The sequence below is a fragment of the Vulpes vulpes genome, chromosome 8 (assembly GCF_048418805.1).
Source record: "Vulpes vulpes isolate BD-2025 chromosome 8, VulVul3, whole genome shotgun sequence".
Taxonomy (NCBI): Eukaryota; Metazoa; Chordata; class Mammalia; order Carnivora; family Canidae; genus Vulpes; species Vulpes vulpes.
This window is the reverse complement of record NC_132787.1, coordinates 53,689,187-53,701,706: the sequence shown is the minus strand read 5'-3', so window position 1 is coordinate 53,701,706 and position 12,520 is coordinate 53,689,187.

Genomic DNA, 12,520 nt, shown 5'->3' with positions numbered 1-12,520 from the left:
GTTTGGTAAACTATGATTTTTGGTGGTGTTTTTTTTTTTTAACCTCACAGTATATAATTCTTGCATACTTTCTTTAAATTATATTCTTTGTGGGACACCTGGATGGCTCAGGCAGTTAAGTGTCTGACTCTTGGTTTCAGCTCAGGTCATGAGCTCAGAGTCAGGAGATCGAGCCCCACATTGGGTTCAGTGCAGAATCTGTTTGGGATTCCTTTTTACCTCTTCCTCTGCCCCTCCTCACGCTCTCTCTTTCTCTCTCTCTCAAATCAATAAATCTTTAAAAAATAAATTATATTCTATGTAATGAATTCCTACCCTATTTATTCAATTGTATTTTGCCACTGCATCCCAATACTTGCACCAAGAGAGGCTGTACTGTAGAAAGCTAAGAGCTTTCAACTCAGAATGACTTGGATTTTCGTCATAGCACCCACTTAGCCACATGATTTTAGAACAGTGACTTCTCTCTCAAAGTCTCTGGTCCCTTGGGATGCCTGGGTGGCTCAGCGGTTGAGCATCTGCCTTTGGTTCAGGTCGTGATCCTGGGTCCTGGGATCAAGTCCCACATCAAGTTTCTGCATGGAGCCTGCTTCTCCCTCTGCCTGGGTCTCTGCCTCTCTCTGTGTGTCTCTCATGAATAAATAAATAAAATCTTTAAAAAAAGAAGTCTCTAGCCCCTCAACTGTAAAATGGGAACAATAGTTCATACTTTGTGGGGTCATTGTGTGTATTAAGTGAGATGATATGACTATAGTCCTTAGAATATTGCTTGGCACATGCAAATACCAAATGCTCAGTAAAGGACAGTTCTCATGATGCTTGCTCTCATCATTACTATTATTGTTTTCTGTCCACACATGCTGTTCTCCTTTGAGTCTCTTGCTTGGCCCCTGGGACACCATCCCCTCCTAGAACCACTCAAATCCTATTCTTCAAGGCCCAGTTCAACTTCTGATGCTGCAAGTGATCGCTCCAGACTCTACTCATTGCTTTTTTCTTTTTTTTTTTCTGGAAGTCCAGAGTTTGTCTCATGTCTGTCATATCTGTAATACAATTTAGAAATCAATCGTTATTAAACTTTTTGTGTTTTCTCAACTGGGCTGTGAGATTTCTGACAAGGACTATTTCTTCACCTTTTTTTTTTTAAAAAAAAAATTTATTTATTTATTCATGAGAGACACACAGAGAGGCACAGACACAGGCAGAGGCAGATGGAGAAGCAGGCTCCATGCAGGGAGCCCGATGTGGGACTCAATTCCAGGTCTCCAGGATCACACCCTGGGCTGAAGGCGGCGCTAAACCACTGAGCCACTTGGGCTGCCCTTTCTTCACCTTTTAAAAAATATTTATTTTGGAGGGAGGGAGAGGGAGAGAGAGTGAGAGAGCACGTGCACAAGTGAGGGAGGGGCCGAGGGTGGAGAGAGAGAATCTCAAGCAGACGCCCTGCTGCACACAGAGAGAGCCCGGAGCCCCAGTCGTGGTGCTCATCTTAGGATCCTGAGATCATGACCTGAACCTAAATCAAGAGTTGGACACTTAACCGACTGAGCCCCTCAGGCACCCCTATTTGTTCAACTTCTAATGAAATTGTCACTCTACTTAATTTGGCACTATGACACATATTAAGTGCTTATTCATTTTTTATTAATAAATAATAACTAAGAAAGCAAACATGTAAAAGTCATTACGAAATCCTAAAGCTAGGGATTTCTTGACTACTTGTATAGTCTCCTTCATTGACATGATTCAACATTGATCCTGAGTGAAATTATTTATTCTGAAACACAGCAGAGTAGAGAAAGGGACAGTGGATGGAGAGTCCCCAAATCAAGGTCAGTACTGTTTGTTAAGTTAGTAAAGCATGTCTTTACTGACACAAATGACCTTGTTTTTGTTTTCTTCATTACTTCTTGGCATCTCTCTCCAATCCAACCCTTCTTCCAGTCCCAGAGGACCTACTGCCCTCAGAAAACCTGGCTTCAATTCCTGGGGAAGGTTGTCCATGCTTCAGAATTAGCCTTTTCTTTCTTCCCCACAATATTTCCTCAGTACAGTTAATAGTTAAGGATGATAGATGTCTGGCCAGATGATTATTAAAATAAAACAGGGCTAATCCTTTGTTGTGTTACCCTTCCCAAGGCCTTGGGGAAGTGACATCTTAAATCCAAAGGTATGAATATCTAGTGGCAGAATTTGAAGGAATGTGTTAGGAGAGTGGAAGAGATACCAGTGAATGAGATTTAAGTGTGGGAATAAGTGAAGTATTGAGGAGGTAACCTTCTCAGTGCTCCTAAAATCTCTGCCTAAAGCCAATCCCGTGGATAATCCAGAGATGATGAAATATATTAATAACTAACATTTATTGGTTAGGCACTTACTGTGTGCGAGGCATTAGTCCTACGTGTTGACATGTAGTTGCTCATTTATTCCTCATGCTACCCTGTGAGGAAAATATTATCGATGTTCCACTTTATGAAGTAAAAGACTGAACCCTAGAGAGGTTAAATAATTTTTCTAACATCACACAGCCATCTGATGGCAGAGCTGGGATTCAAAGCCAGGCGATCTGATTGAGGGCCCTAGAAATGACTCTGTTGAATCTTGAGTCTCCCCTTATAAGCATTCTAGGAAATCAGAAGAGCCAACCTCATGAGAAAAACCTAGATGTCATCATCATAGCTGTCATCATCATGACAGCAGGCAAAGTTTGTGCCATTGTGTGCAGGGCGCTGCATAGAATGCTGAGAAGACAAAGGTGTCTGGCCCCACTGCAGGTCTGGATCAACACGACCCCAGACGCCTTGATGTTGCCTCAAATGCCTCCACTTCCATGAAGCAGTTGCTGCTCATCTCACTCAACCCCTTCTAAAATGTATCTCCTCTGATTGCCATTTTACTTTTTGCCTCTGCTCTGCCACTTATTTATTACTTTCTATCTTGTATTGTGGTTATTTATATACATTGTCACACAGCTGAGCCTTTGCACATTGCTGAGTCTTTTGCCTGACTGACTCCTATGCATTTTTTGAGATTCTGCTCAGGTCTTGTTGAGTTCCCTGACTCTCCTGTCTGGATTAGATGTCTCTCTTCTGTGTGCCCCCAAACACCTGGTATTTATCCATTTCATAGCATTTATTATAATTGATTATAAATGTTCACTTGTCAGTATTCTTACCTAGATTGATCTCAGGTCCCAAAATGAGGGGACTTGTCTTACACTTATTTGAATCTTTGGTACCTTGCATGATACCTGGCACTTACTGAACTCCCCTTCCCCCAGCACATCTTTTTTTTTTTCTTTCTTTCTTTCTTTTTAAATGAATGAAGCCTCTGTATAAGTCTGATTAGATTTTGAAGACAAAGTTGGATACTTTGGATACTTGATTCATTTTTTGTACTTCCCCTAAGATGTCCTGCACTTAGTAGATGCTCAATAAATATAACAACTACTAAGTGACTGCAAAATGCAGAGAAGTGTACAATTTTGTTCTCAAGATAGAGGGCAAGACTAGGAACCACCTTAAGACTACTTTTTTCTTCTTTTTGAAATTACTTTGCTAGTAAATTGCAGTCCAATATGCAATCAAACCCAGGTCCAGGTGACTCTAAAGCCAATATTGTTCCTGTTTAACCACACTGTTGATCTTAGGGTAGAGGGGGTCCTATAATATATTATAAACAGGTCTTTTAGGAAGGTCTGTCTGGAGAAGGAGCATGGAGAATTGGCTGATTCAGGGAGAGGCTGGAGGCAGGAATGACCATTTAGAAGCTATTACAACAGCCCCAGGTTGGGACCAGAAAACAAGAAGTTGATTGAAGGAGAAATTTGTGGATGCAGGTGACTGAGGAGAGATTTAGAAGAGATAGATAGATGGAGATTTTGAATTAGGATTATGCCAAAGTTTTGAACCTAAACTACACTTAGTGTGGTGGTCATTTCACCATATATATATATATATATATATATACATCAAATCATTACATTGCGTACCTTAAACTTATACAATGTTATATATCCATTATATATCAATAAAATTTGGGTGTGTGTAGGGACACAAAACCAGAATATCACTGAAATTCAAAATATAAGAGATTCAGAAAGGAAATGATATTCATTGGATGCTTTGGGCAATTAGGTTTGGCCATGTTGAAGAGAGAATTCTTGCAGAATGGTTGGGTGATTTACAGAGGAGGAAAAGGATTTGTGATAATGTAGGTTACCCTTTGGATAAATTGAGAATAAAAAGAAAGGGAGAAAAGAGTATTGGAATAAGAAAGATTTTACAAAGGGTAAGTAAATGGAAGACATTACCAAGCAAAAAACCCCTTTAGAGGTGCGGTGAGATGACAAGGTAGGTCTTGCAATGTAGAAAGCATAGTGGATAGAATTTGGAATAATTGTTGTGGGAAATGATATAGGAGGTTATGAGGATACACAAAGGGGTTGCCAAGTAAATAGTAACGAAGTTCAGTTGAATTTCCATCACCTGAATTTTGGTCGGGGCTTACTTTCTTTGGTTTTGTGGGTTTTTTCTAGTAACGTCTGGCAGCCCAGGAGGGAAAACAAAAATGTGGGTTGATTTATTCCTTACATATCAGCATTAGGAATTGCCACTACTGGAATGATGGGTGGCCAAGGATTCCAACAGGGCATTGGAACAAATGAAAGCAGCTGGACACAAACCATGGAGGTGAATCAGGCAGCAGTAGTTGGATAGCAGTTCCAGAGAAGCTGGCGGAGACGATGACTGTGGGAAGTAGGAGGCATCCTGCATGAAAGGTAGAACCCAGAAAAAAAGAAAATAGGTGGATCTGAAGGGCGGCATTCTGAGAGAAATGTCTGGAAGAAGAAAATGACATGAAACGTAGAAATACTTACCCAGAATTATTGTTGGGAGCAAGGTGAAGAGTAAAATGAAATAGTAAATTAGTGGGATTTGAAGAGCAAAGGGGGGCATGGGACTATGAGGACAGGTGTGAAGAACTGGCATGAAGATGAAGGGGGTTTGGGGAGAAGTGGTTGGAGCACACGGAACACTCCCGTTGCTTCTGGTTAAGCCATGATGGGCTCCTGGAGAGGAGGATCAGCATTTATACATCAATGATTTAGGGCTCAGGAACTAGCAGGCTGAAAGTCACAACGCTTGACTTTGAGAAGGCAGACAATGAGGATGGGAGACACAATCATTCAGGTTTGAGTGTGAAAACAAAAGGGAAACAGGGATGGGAACTTTTTAAGGAATCTGAGGGTCAAGTCACAGATCCAGCCAAGCATTCACAGAGAGGGTGCCTGTAATTCCCAGATTGTTGGCAGCAGACTTGTGGTGACACAGAAGGAGACCCATACTCACCTCAAAGTGCCAGTGGCCCCAGGAGTAGCTGTAAGAAGGAAGGCAGTGGGGAACATTGATTTCTCCCTTTCTTCCTTACAAGACACGCAGCCCTAAATTTTCCCAGTAGGGATAAAGCTGGAAGACTCCCCACTGACTTAAATGGACTGGTGAAAGCTGGGGTAGGGCGATTTGTTTCTTCTTCATGGGCACCCTAACAAAGAAATGGTTTCTTGGCTATTTTCTTACAGCATTGGGCAATAGGACTGTGAAGGTCAAGACGCCCTTCCATCCTAACCCTTCACTGTCAGTCACAAATGACTCTCTTGGTGGTATTCCTTTGGGGTTGAAACTTGCCCACGTTGGTTTGGACAATGACATAGTTGAATTGGTAAGGAAGAGTATGAGCAGCAGGAAATTATGGACAAACCGAGGGCTTTAACCAAGGCAAGAATTCGGTGGGGGCCTCTTACAGCCCTAGCACCAGCTGGCTCAACCTGTTTGATTCTTACTTTCTTCATCACGAGGGTAGAACTTCATGTTCTTTGCTGCAGTGATAAATATTAGTGGGAATGAACAAACCACGGGAGTTAGAACCAGGCTGAAGAGTGTTGGACTTAAATTCTACTCCCTAAAAATGGACATAATCTCTGCAAGTCATTAAACCTCTGTGTCTTAGAATTCTCCTCTGTAAAATAGGATGGGGTTTCTTCCAACCCTAAAATTTTGGGGTAAATTTATCAAGAGCTGAGGAAACAAACATTTTGAAAGCAGAATTTACAGGCAAAAAAGACTGAAGGCAAACTTAAATAAAAGATACTGAGATTAGCTGAAGAACCAAGAAGCCAAATTTATACTATCCATGTTTGCATCACAGTAAGTACTTCTCATCAGCATGAGAAGCCAATTTCAAAACGGAAAAAAAATCAAGCCCAGGTCTCTTTGGCGTCAAAAGCCTTTATTTTTAACAATGTTACCATTTGGATCAAAAAATGATTTCTCCTAGAATTTCTAGAGTAGCAGAAACAGTTTGAAGCGTTTATTTACAGGATGCTTTTAAAAATGATTTCATCATTATCCATTAGTATTTACGTGTAGACAGCATGCTAGAGCTCTCTCTATACAGCAAAAGAGAATTCTTTCTCAAGTGAGATGGAAATGAATGGAAGTTAGAAAATTCAGAAGACAAAAATTCTAGTAAAATAAACTATTTGATAAAATAAATAATATTTTGAAATGCAGTTCTATCCCATGTGCAAATGTTGCTAAATTTACATTACTATGGAGACTCTAACCTTTAGGTTTCATGACTTCTAGCACACTTTATTCTTAATATTATTCCCCCTTTACCCTAGTGTTGCATGTTTAGTATTCATTTACACTTTTCTTCTGTTCAGTAAATAATTTTGAATTTTGACACATATCTTGGAGGGTGTAATGCCTAGTAAAATGGTTAAGACTTTTTAGTATGTGTATTGTTATAAGGAGCTTGTCTTTGAGGTTTCCGAGTAGAAGTGATGTGGTCTGGAACACTCCACTCAGGAGCTTATTTTAGTAGTGGTTTTCTCTTATAGGTACACTCTGTAAATCCTTTCTTTCCACCCACAACTGCAATCCCAAATGTTTCTTGCATATTTCTGCGTTTAGCTGTCTTTCCCTATGTGCACACCTTACTTTTTCCCTCTGCTTTCCTTTACAGAGGTTCTGACCTATCACCAAAACTTGACAAAAAGCATTTTAATTATTTCCCGTTTGGAATCCTTCAGCCAGTCTTGGGTTTATATTGTTTAATGCGTACTATCATGCTTTTTTCTTTATTTCAATCACCGGTCATAATGTAAGACAGAGAAAACATCTTGCTATGAAAAAAACGTTTTGCACGGGATCTAGGCTGCGGAGACATGGTATAGAAGCTTACATGGTCACTCAAGAATTTTAAATGTTTTGGAAAGCCTTATCGCTCAGGCTTCTCCTGCACCATCCTTTACAAGCTGCACCATTCGTTAAAAGATTGCCCCTTGGGCAAAGGTTTCCTATTTTATAGACAGGGAAACTGATACAGCATGAAGTAAATCCTGGTTAAAACTATGGGGGGCAGAAGCAAAAGCAGAAGAAAACTTATCTACTTCTCTTGGCCGCGTCGCCTCGGTCTTCAGGGAGAATACGCAGCTCATTATAACATAACCTAGGCAGTCTCCGCTTAACTGACTCAGAAGGGCTGTGGGGCCAGTGCACGTAGTTGCAGAAACCTCTTAGATCGAGCCTCTCCAAAGCACAAACACAGAGACGTAATAACAGTGTGTTCTGGGGAGGACCGTCAGTAGACAGGTCTGTAATAACAGTTGGTCACGGCAGCAACAAGGGCCACTAAGACAAAACAGGAGTAGCCAGAATCTGAGCCTTCTTCAGCAGCATGCGTTCACCAGGATGCCGTCATTTCTCCTTCCGAGGAAAAGTGCAACCTAAGGGGTTACCTTCTCACGTCCCCGGGGACCGGGCCGGGGTGCCTGGGTTTCGAGCTCTCTCTCCAAAGCACAGGCCTTCCGAAGCCATTCGAGGATCTGGACCCAGGTCCTCTAGGGCACTAGGTAGCGGTGCGTGAGCGGGGCTGGGCTGGGCCCGACGGGGAGCGAGAGACCCCGCGACAGCCACCGCGTCCGCAGGACCCCGGCGAGGGCGGAGAAGAGGGCACCCCCGAGAGGGGCCTGCTCCCTTTGGGGGTGGGGGGGAGAAGCCGGCAACCGTGAGCGCGGTGCACGGATCGTGCGGTGTAGACAGGGGGCCGGAGAGGGTGCGGGGAAGGCTGACGGCATCCTGGAACTGTGCGGAGGTGGCCTTGAAGACTGAGCACTAGGCCGGCAGCAGGGCAGCGGGAGAGTGAGGGAAAGACCCCTTCCTCTGGCAGCTTCCAATTCTTTCCTGTCAAAGATGGCCAAATTCCACGCTGCCCTGCCCCCCCCCCCGTTTTCTGCAGGTCCTTGGGTTGCTCCCCCGTGCTGCGGCAGGCGGTTGGGGGGGGTCCGGGTGCCTCGAGGAAGGTGCGGGGAAGAAGAGACCCGCCCCGGCCGAGACCCGCCCCGGCCGCGTCTCCCACCCCGCCGGCCCTCTGGGAGGTTCAGTTGAGAAAGAGGCTCTGCCGCTTTAAGGCGGGGAGTAGGCGTCCCCTCCGGCCGGGTGACGAACCGGGGCGGGGACCCGGTGGGCGTCTCCATGCAAAGCAGGAGGTCGTGCCGGCGGTGGGCGGCCCCAGAGTAGCCTGCTCGGGGGCGGGGCGAGCCCGGGTGGGCGGGGCGCGGGCGCGGGGCGGGGCCTCCCGGGCAGGCCGGGCGGGGGCCGGGCGGGGGCCGGGCGGGGGCCGGGCGGGGGCGGGGCGGGGGCGGAGGCGGCGGCCGGGCTGGTACCACTGCGCGCGGGCCGGGAGGGGGGCGCATGACATTCCCGGGGAGGGGGGCGGGGCGGGCCGGCGCCGAGGCGGGGAGGGGCAGGCCCCGTGCCCCGGCCGGGCGGGACGCCGGGGCCGAGGAGGGGGCCCTTCTCCGCTCGCGTCCGAGGCGGGGCCGGCGGGACCTTCCGTGGCGCGGTGCGGCTGGGGGAGGGCCGAGGGGAGGGGGAAGGGGCGGGCCCGGGAGGGGGGAGCCGGAAAGGGGGAGGCGCCGGCGGACAATGGAGCCTATGTGTGCCTGCGGGAGTGGGACGGCGCCGCCGCCGCCGCCGCCGCCGGGGGGAGACGCTGCGCCGCCGCTGCCGCTGGCCCCGGCCCCGGCCCCCCGGGGCTGAGAGCCGCCCGGACCGGAGCCGCCTCCCCGGCCCCGCTCCCCTCCCCTCCCCCACTCCCGCCTCGGGGGTAAGTGGCACCTCGCGGGGAGGGGGAGGCGGAGGGGGAGGGGAAGGACCGGAGCCGGGGTGGGGGGTGGGGGGTGGGGGGCCCGGGGCCGCGTCCGCGTGTTTTGAGCCGGCTTGGGGGTAGGGGCGGCCGCGGCCGCTGGGAGCCGGGAGCCGGGAGCCGGGAGCGGGGAGCCGCGGGGTGGGGGGGAGGGGAGGTAAGGGGCGGGGGGTCGAGGTTGCGGATGTGAGTGAGTGGAGTCTGGAGAAACCTGTGGGGGAGGAGGGGGGCGTCCTCCTGAGCGGTGGGAAGGGACCGCGGCAGCTCCGGATTTTTCAGAGGTGGTTTCCCAAGCGGTGCCTGGGAGGCTGCAGGAGGAGATGGGACGGTCCCAGGGTCCGGGGATGAAGGGGCTTTGGCGGGGCGAGACCGAGAGCTAAATAGGGGGATTCGGATCGAGTTTGGTGGGGTCTGTTAAGACCTCGGAGGCGGATAGAGAGCCAAAGGGGACTTTGCAGGCCAGTGACTTGACTTGTTGAAGGGTGAGGGGAAGTGAAAGCTAAGAAGGGTGTCTGAGTAGTAAAGGGCTCCAGTAGGTGAGGTGGTGATGTCTAGGTCACTGAGTCATTGTGGGGGTCGTGGACACACCAGTGATTTCCAAAGTGGAACCCTAGTCATTGACCTCTGAAAGTTGCAAAGACTATTAAGATGTCACTGGTTCGTGTTGGGGGAGCCTGGTGAAATGGAGATATCCTAAGGAAAACAACAGCAGGGTTGGTTATGTTCGGAGGGAAGGGCTAGAGGCCTGCAATATTGTCGCTGGGGGCCTTACCTGAAGGCTCCCAAGCCTGAAGGAGGAGGCCTCGATCTGTCCTCCAGGGGCCCTGGTCGGTGCTAGAGAGGAGGGACTGAGAGCCAAAATCACAGTGCAGTAGGGGACTGAGAAAGTTAGTAGACAAGGCAGAGAGATGGACATAAAGTATCCCTTGATGGAGAGGGCCTCTAAGGTGGATGGAACTGGAGTGAAGTTAGGCAAACACGGATAGATCCCTGTCAGTGACTGTTTGGCAGTGACTTTAGTGGGAAAGTGATATGGTGGCTTTGTAGAGAGATACATTTTGGTCGGTGATGTGTGGTGGATTACCAGCATTTGAATATTCCAAATATTCAGGAATTAAGTGTTTGTTCTTAGACCAGAAATTTGGACTCTGTGCACAGAGCACAAAATTATGAATCGGAAGTAGCAGGTGGGAAGGATGAATAGTAAAAGAGTTGAGAAATGGGGGTTGGGAGAGCAAAAGGATATGGTGGGTAACAGTCATATGTGGGTTAAGACCCTTTGACTCTCCATGGAGACTGCATTGTGATCGTCCTGTTGATTATGGTTTTGTCTTGATACTAGTGATTTGGGAAATTTTAGCAAGGAGTTGATGTTACTGTGAATAATGTTTTTGGTCCTCAGTACAATTTTAAGAAGTTAGTTAGTCCTTAGTAACTATTGAGAAAAGACCCAAGCTATTGAAGACAGAGATGACTTAATGAAAGCACAAGTTAGTTAGATGACATGAGGATGCTTGGAAGAATGAGGATTCCAATAACTGGTGGTTTGAAAAAGAAGAGAAAATTTAAGGCAAAGTTGGGGCAGAGGTGACATTTCGTAGTTTTAGGACCTTGGATCAATGGTATTAAAACCATTGTAGTAGTATTTTGTAATAGGCATTGAACATAAGATGATCACAGTTCCACAAGATACAGTAGGTAGATAAGGAGGTCATGGACTGAAAAATGAAGGAACAATTCCACACCGTTCTCTTCTTAGAAGGCAACTAACTTGTATGTAACGTGGCTTTTGAGCTCAGGACCCCTGACCTAGATTTTTAGAGGAGTAGCATAGGTGGGAAAAGTACTATGTACATTGGAATTTATTCTATGGGATATTAGCCCCATAGCCTTCAGAAGTGTCTGCTTTTGTGAATCAAAAGAAAATGCTCTCTGGCTTATGGTGGGGGGTTGGGGGACATACAGAGGTTTCACAAGCTTTATAATCAACTGAATATTTGATCATGGTAATTTGGTATAGTGGAGCCTTGAACTTGGAATCAGGAAACTGGCTCTCCCATTGATTTATGTGACTTTGAACCAGTCTTTCATATTTATTCTCCAGTTTTCCCATTTATGAAGTGGGGATACCACTGCTGTGACCACTCATAATACGTTGCAGCATTTAACAAGTAAATGCCTATCTACAAAGTGCTTTGAACACTTCTGAGAATGAGGGATTATGTAGCCCAACATTTTTCTCACTTCTGAAAGACTACTCTCTCTCAGGAGCAGACCAAATTCAGCTTTTGTAACAATTATGGCAGCATAGTTGATCAAGGAACAAAACGAGTACCTTATGCGTCTGTCTTGTTCTATCACCTGGGTTTTGGTTTTCTACTAATTTTGAAAGGTGATACCTCTTCCCTATTTAGTAGGAAGGTAGTGATAGTGATGACAATTGTAGAATGTAAGAAAAGGTCCCCATGGGAAAGTAGGAATACATGTGCTGTGAATGCTCACCTAGGCTGGTGCCCACCTAGGCTGATGCCCACCCTAAATTTAAGTGACCTTGGTCATATTATTTGGCTTCCTGGTGGCTTAATTTTCTTCCAACTATGAAGTAATATTGGAATAAATTACTTGTCTACCTTGTTGACTATGATGTTAGAGTCTATAGGAGGTCACCTGGGCGGCTCAGTCGGTTACGCATCTGCCTTTGGTTCAGGTTATGGTTCAGGTTATGATTGTCAGGGAAGGAACCACATGTCAGGCTCCCTGCTCAGCGGGGAGTCTACCTCTCCCTATGCCTCTCCCCTTGTTCCTGCACTCTCTGTCTCTCTCTCTCTCTCTCTCTCATGCTCTCTCTCTCAAATGAATAAAATCTTAAAGGAATCTCTAGGAACTTTATTTGTTCTTGAACAACTTTCTTTGTTCTTAACTTCCTCTGTCCTACATACCCCTTTGGCAAACTAACGAAGTGTAGGACGACTTTTGAGAATTGTGTTTTTAAAATGCATAAAAGAGAACATGTAGACTTACAAGTGACATGGAAACAGTTATAAAAATGTTAAACGATTATGATACAGTAATTTATCTGCTTCCTTCTAACACATTAAATAACAGAATGTAGCTGCAGGTCTAACCATATTGTAATTTTGAAATAGGGATGACTGTAAATATTGTGTTGAGATCTCTGCAACAAGTGTAATGTGACATGAAAGTGTCCTGTGGTTTGTCTTGGTGACAGTCACAGGATTGCTAATACTATCACTGGTTGTTACCTTCCTCTACAATTGAAGGCAGTGCTAGCTTCTGCTAGAGGTGA